The 7,482-nt window shown below is 33.4% G+C and overlaps 1 long non-coding RNA gene across 1 annotated transcript; it reads left to right on the plus strand.

Moving 5' to 3' along the window:
* Window positions 1–2,820: 2,820 nt before the first annotated feature.
* LOC134261799 (uncharacterized) lies at window positions 2,821–7,048 on the plus strand. Its single transcript, XR_009990887.1, has 2 exons — window positions 2,821–2,862; window positions 6,990–7,048. It is a non-coding gene; the product is annotated as an uncharacterized LOC134261799 (long non-coding RNA).
* Window positions 7,049–7,482: the final 434 nt, after the last annotated feature.

Genomic DNA, 7,482 nt, shown 5'->3' on the forward strand with positions numbered 1-7,482 from the left:
TCAAGAGACTCACCATAAAACTCTTAGGACACTTTCTTTAAGGTGTCTTCTACTAAAATCCTCAATCTTATGTCGATCCGTGGTGTCTTTTCAGAGGTAGAAGTTTTTTCTATGTTGCTTTTGATTTTTTTTAAGGGACGGGAGGAGGGGGGTATTTTATAAGCATTTGTTAAAATGAGAGTTGTTAATAACTCCACATACTTAAGCTTGATTGTGACCTTTGTGTCAAGGGTCAAAGGTCAAGGTCATTTATCAAGGTCAAAGGTCATGAGAGAGAGAGAGAGAGAGAGAGAGAGAGAGAGAGAGGTAAACTTGAGATTAACACTTGAAGCTTAATCTAGATAAAGGTAATGAATATTTCTTTATTACTTTTTGAGTAAGGGTCAAAGGTCTGATTTTGAGGACAAGAAATCACGTGACCTGAAGAAAGTAAACTTTAAAAAAAGGTATTTGAGGTTACTCTAGACATTTGCAGTCTGAATAAAATTTCACAAAATCATTTTAAATACTTTTTTTTATAAAAGATATTTATGGGATAGTACGATACTCAATTTATGCAGTTTTTCTCTCATAATTGGAAGTCGTCGTTTTTGTTTCCAGTGGGACTACATATCTCGAAACTGCTATAGATGCTATAAGGTAATACTAAGAAAGATTCCATAAAGAAAAGTTTAAAATTTTGATTTATTTGATCACTTTTTGTGACAACCGGAAGTGACGGCGGACAATCTTAAACTCAAAGGATGTGTCTAGTCATCAAGGTCTACCATCCCTATTAATTTTGTGTCTTAATCTCCTACCGTATACGAGATCTACCTATGATAACTTCTGATTTTGAGGACAGGAATACACACCACCGGAAGTTAATTTTACTGAGATATTAGACTTTACTGTAGACATTTGCAGTCTGAATTACATATATAAAAATCATTACAAATACTTTAACTATAAAAAAATTTAAGGAAAAAAAGATACTCAAATTATGTCCTTTTTCTCTTTTAACCGGAAGTTGTCATTTTTGTTTCCGTTGGGACTGATACATTTCGAAACTTCAAATAAGATGCTATTATGTGATTCAAAACAAGTTTCAAAAAAGAAAAGTTGATTTTTTCGACTTATTTGATCACTTCCCATGACGACCGGAAGTGACGGCAGACAATCTTACCCTAAATGGTTTTGCCTACTAATCAAGATCTATTACTCATATAAGTTTGGTGTCTTAATCTTTTACTGTTTACGAGATCTTGCTATGATAACATCTGATTTTGAGGACAGGAAGTCATGCGACCGGAAGTGAATTTTACTGAGATATTATATATTACTGTAGACGTTTGCAGTCTACATAATATTTCCAAAAATCACTACAAATACTTAATATATAAAAAACATTTATGGGAAAGAAAAATTCTCAAAATATGTTGTTTTTCTCTTATAACCGGAGGTTGTCGTTTTTGTTTCCGGTGATACTGATATATTTCAAAACTACAAATAAGATGCTTTAATATGCTGCAAAAAAAGTTTCAAAAACGAAAAGTTGAAAATTTCAATTTCTTTGATCACTTCCTGTGACGACCGGAAATGACGGTGAACGATCTTAACCCATATGAGTTTCCTTACTTATCAAGATCTATTACTCATTCAAGTTTGGCGTCTCTATCTCTTACCATTTCCGAGATCTCTTTGTGATAACTTCTCGTATTGAGGACAGAAAATCACGCCACCGGAAGTGAATTTTACAAAGATATTTGAGGTTACTGTAGACATAAGCAGTCTATATCACATATCTAAAAAGCACTACAAATACTCTATGTATAAAAATATTTATGGGAAAGAAAAATACTCAAATTATGTAGTTTTTCTCTTATAACCGGAAGTTGTCGTTTTAGTTTCCGGTGGAACTGATATATTTCAAAAATACAAATAAGATGTTCTAATGTGATGCAAAAAGAGTTTCATGAAAGAAAAGTTAAAATTTTTGATTTTTTGGATCACTTCCTGTGACGCCCGGAAGTGACGGCTGACGATCTTATTCCAACTGAATTTGCCTACTTATCAAGATCTATCACTTGTATAAGTTTGGTGTCTTAATCTCTTATCTTTTAAGAGATCTAGCTATGATAATTTCTGATTTTGAGGACAGGAAGTCACACGACCGGAAGTGAATTTTATAAAGATATTTGGCGTTACTGTAGTCATTTGCAGTCTGAATAACATATCCAAAAATCATTACAAATACTTGATCCATAAAAAATATTTATGGGAAAGAAAAATACTGATAATATGCAGTTTTTCTCTCATAACCGGAAGTTGTCGTTTTTGTTTCCGGTGGGACTGAAATATTTCAAAACTACAAATAAGATTCTATAATCTGATGCAAAAAAAGTTTCATTAAAGAAAAGTTGAAATTTTCGATTTCTTTGATCACTTCCTGTGACGACCGGAAGTGACGGCGGACGATTTTAACCCAAATGGGCTCGCCTACTAATCGAGATCTATTACTCATATAAGTTTGGTTTCTTAATCTGTGACCGTTTCTGAGATATGACTCAGACAAAAATATTTTGAAAAAAGCGGAAATCGGATATATCTGACGACCGGAAGTGAATTTTGAAAAACTGAAAACTGCATTTGAAAGATATTTTAATTGTCTATCATCTCTGAAAATTTCATGACAATCCATCCAGTCATCTCTGAGAAATCGTCGAAAACAAAAAGGGAAAAAAAAAATAATAATAATAATAAAAAGAAACAGTAGAATCACTATAAGGTCTTCCGTCTGAAACGGAAGACCTTAATAATAATAATAATAAGAAACCGAGTAAAAACAATATGTTCCCCAACTTCGTTTGGGGAACATAACTAGTGCTAATTGTAACGGGGACCGTTACAGATGTTCCCCAAACGCTCCCCAACTTCCTTTTGGTGCCACATTCCCTGTAAGCTTCATTAAATAAGACAAACTCTATGCATTTGAGGCTTTAACAACATTTACCCAGGAGAAAGTACCAAGTTCATTCAAATTTTAGAATTCCACGCGTGCGCTTGTGAATGCATGTGCGTAATGACCATATCACCTTGTCTATACAATCTTTATATTTGAATATACTAAATATTAAAGTAATTAATCCAAAAGTATTTTAAAAATACTCTCATTAAACTGTATTTTTGATTATACTCATTTCACGTGAAAGCACGTGCATACATGAGCATAATGACCATACCTTCTTGTAGAAGTCCATTACAACTATCTATGCTCTAAATCCCACCCCGTTTGGTTGAAAACCAAGGGAGTTATAGCTGTTTAAAGTTTCAGCCAATCAGATTGCAGTACACGCACGTGTATGCATATGCATGATGACCATACCATCTTGTAGAAGTCTATTATATCTATCTATGTTCCAAATCCCATCCTGTATGGTTGAAAACCAAGGGAGTTATAGCTATTTAAAGCATAAGCCAATCAGATTGCAGCGCATGTGCATGCACGCTTTTTCATGATAATTGCTATATATTTTATTGTAGGATATCCTAATACATGCCTATGTTTAAAATTTCAAAGGATTTCGTCATAAAACAACAAAGATATTGAGACTTTTGTTTCAGCCAATCAGAGCAAAGCGAACGTGCATGCGCGTGAGATCTTGGTTTTTTGACCATGTCATCTTGTCTATGCTTCTAATATTTACTTATAATATGAGTTTCAAAGCATTTCATCAATAATTTAAATAGTTACGTCTGTATCAATTATGTTGGACATTTCTCATGTTGCACGTGCGAGCTCTTGCAAGCACACGTGCATGCACATGCTTTCATGAAAAATCTTATATTACAGGCTGTAGATCTCCCTAATGTATGACTATGTTCAAAATTTCAAATGATTTTATCAAAAAACAAGAAAGATATAGAGACTTTAATTTCAGCCAATCAGAGCAAAGCGCACGTGCAAGCGCGTGCAATCTTGCTATTTTGACCATGTCATCTTGTGCATACTACTAATATATCCTTACATTGTGAGTTTCAAAACATTTTGTTAAAAAATAGAAAAGTTACGGTTTTATCCATTATATATTGGTCATTTCATGTTTTGCACGTGCGCGCTCTTGCACGCACGTGCGCGCAAAATGACCTTGATTCCGCAAATCTACATAACATGTCTACTGACCCTAAAAACATTTCACCTAAATCGGATGTGTTGTTTGCAAGATCATTCGCGGACAAAATTTTCCCGAGAAGAAAAATAATAATAATAATAATAACTAGAAACTCTTGTTGCTACAGCAACAAATAAGGTCTTCCGTTCACCTCTATTTATCTGTAAGAAGGATATTTTTCTATTTAAAAAAAAAACAAAACAAAATGCAAAAAAAAAAAAATATCAATTCCTCCATCTGAGCTCGATCCCAAAACCATTAGTATGAAAGTCGGACACGCTAACCATTGAGCCACCAAATTCCACAACATTTAAGATATTTTGTAAGCTTATTATTTTAAGGTTGAAGGAAATAGTTTCGAAGTGAAAGATATAGTTTCGTAGTAAAGTCCCGGTCAAATTTCTTAAAAAACTGAGATATTCCCTGTCTGATGTGATATTGTATGTAGGAAAATGATTAGAATAATTATGGGACACTTGCAGTGAAGCAATGACACTTAGCATATACAGAGTTGTAAAAGCGAAAGTAATACACGTGGTCAGTTGCAGAGGAAATTCAAAATCCCGGAAAAACAGTGAGTGAGTCATGGGCATTTTTTCAACACCATATCGTATCAAGCGGGGTAACTGCAATTGATTTAACCTATCTAAATTGCGTGGAAATTTAATTGATATGAAAATCACCATTTCCAAGATTCGATCGATTCATATTTTAATCTAAATAAAATTGAAATAAATTCCATGCACCCAAGAAAGTAAGAATACTTGGTATTAAAATGTCGTAATAGAGCAGAAGAATCGAATGATATTAACAACAATTGTAGAAATAGCCGATGCGAGCTTTAATTAATGTTTATGCTCAGCAATAACTAAATTTCAGACAGAAAAAAAATTGCAGATTTTGCCGATATTCACTACAATTTCATTATAGTTTAGAGACTCACCTTAAAACTCTCAGGACACTTTCTTTCAGGTCTCTTCTTGCTTTTATTCCGAATCTTATGTTAATATTTCGTGCCGTTTGGCTTGAAGACGTTTTCTCTACGTTGCTGTTGATTGTTTTGTTTTGTTTTTTTTTTTTAGAGAAGAGAGGGGATATTTTATAAGCATTTGTTAGAGTAAGAGTTGCAAATACCTCCACGACCTTAAGCTTGATCGTGACCTTTGGGGCCAAAGTACAAGGTCATTTATCAAGGTCAAAGGTCAAGGTCATCAGAGAGAGAGAGAGAGAGAGAGAGAGAGAGAGAGAGAGAGAGAGGTAAACTTGAGATAAACATCCTGAAGCTGAATCTAGATAAAGGTAATGAATATTTCTTTATTACTTTTTGAGTAAGGTTCAAAGGTCTAATTTTGAGGTTTCTCTAGACATTTGCAGTCTGAATAACATGTCCCAAAATCATTTTAAATACTCTTTTTATAAAAGATATTTATGGGATAGTAAGAAACTCAATTTATGCAGTTTTTCTCTCATAACCGGAAGTCGTCGTTTTTGTTTCCAATGGGACTGACATATTTCGAAACTACTAGTAAGATGCTATAAGGTAATACTACGAAAAATTCCTTAAAGAAAAGTTTAAATTTTTGATTTATTTGATCACTTCCTGTGACAATCGGAAGTTACGGCGGACGATCTTAAACTCAAAGGATTTGTCTACTCATCAAGGTCTACCATCCATATTAGTTTGGTGTCTTAATCTCTTACCGTTAACGAGATCTAGCAATGATAACTTCCGATTTTGAGGACAGGAAGTCACGCGACCGGAAGTGAATTTTACTGAGATGTTAAACATTACTGTAGACATTTGCAGTCTGAATAACATATCCAAAAATCATTACAAATACTTTAACTATAAGAAATATTTATTGGAAAGAAAAATACTCAAATTATGTAGTTTTTCTCTTATAACCGGAAGTCGTCGTTTTTGTTTCCGGTGAGACTGATATATTTCAAAAATACAAATAAGATGTTATAATGTGATGCAAAAAATGTTTCATGAAAGAAAAGTTAAAAATTTTGATTTTTTGGATCACTTCCTGTGACAACCGGAAGTGACGGCGGACGATCTTATTCCTACTGATTTTGCCTACTTATCATGATCTACCATTTATATAAGTTTGGTGTCTTAATCTCTTACCGTTTACGAGATCTAGCTATGATAACTTTTCATTTTGAGGACGGGAAATCACGCGACCGGAAGTGAATTTTACAAATATATTTGACGTTACTGTAGTCATTTGCAGTCTGAATAACATATCCAAAAATCATTTCAAATACTTTATCCATAAAAAATATTTATGGGAAAGAAAAATACTGAAAATATGCAGTTTTTCTCTCATAACCGGAAGTTGTCGTTTTTGTTTTCTGTCGGACTGATATATTTCGAAACTACAAATAAGATGCTATAATCTGATGCAAAAAATGTTTCAATAAAGAACAGTTGAATTTTTGATTTCTTTGATCACTTCCTGTGACGACCGGAAGTGACGGCAGACAATCTTACCCCGATTGGTTTTGCCTACTTATCATGATCTATTACTCATATAAGTTTGGTGTCTTAATCTCTTACCGTTTTTGAGATATGACTGGGACAAAACTTTTTTGAAAAAAGCGGAAATTGGACATATCTGACGACCGGAAGTGAATTTTGAAAAACTGAAAACTGCACTTGAAAAATATTTTGACTCTCTATCATCTCTGAAAATTTCATGAGAATCCGTCCAGTCATCTCTGAGAAATCGTCAAAACAAAAAGGGAAAAAAATAATAATAATAAGAAAAAGAAAAAACAGTAGAATCACTATAAGGTCTTCCGTCTGAAACGGAAGACCTTAATAAAAAGAAACTAGATAGTCTTGTTGCTACAGCAACAAATAAGGTCTTCCGTTCTTCAGACTTTTTTTATTTATCTGTAAGAAGGATATTTTTCTATGTAAAAAAAAAATAAAGGACAAAATGCAAAAAAAAAGAAGAATCCTCGATCTAGGCTCAATCCCAAAACCAGAATGAAAGTCTGACACGCTAACCACTGAGCCATCGAGTTCGACAACAAAAAAGGTTTTTTGTAAACTTATCATTTTAAGGTTGAAGGAAGTAGTTTCGTAGTACTCATTCTATAAAATATATTTATGGGATAGTATGATACTCAATTAAAAAAGTTTTTCTCTCATAACCGGAAGTTGCTGTTTTTGTTTCTTTTGGGACGGACATATAATATCGGAACAACAATTAAGATGCAATAGTGTGATGCCAAGAAGTATTCCTAAAAGAAAAGTTAAATTCATGATTTCTTTGATCACTTCCTGTGACGACCGGAAGTGACGGCAGACAATCTT

Source organism: Saccostrea cucullata, unplaced genomic scaffold (genome assembly GCF_032062105.1).
Source record: "Saccostrea cucullata isolate Sc308-1 unplaced genomic scaffold, CSIRO_AGI_Scuc_v1 ctg12019, whole genome shotgun sequence".
NCBI classification, from domain to species: domain Eukaryota; kingdom Metazoa; phylum Mollusca; class Bivalvia; order Ostreida; family Ostreidae; genus Saccostrea; species Saccostrea cuccullata.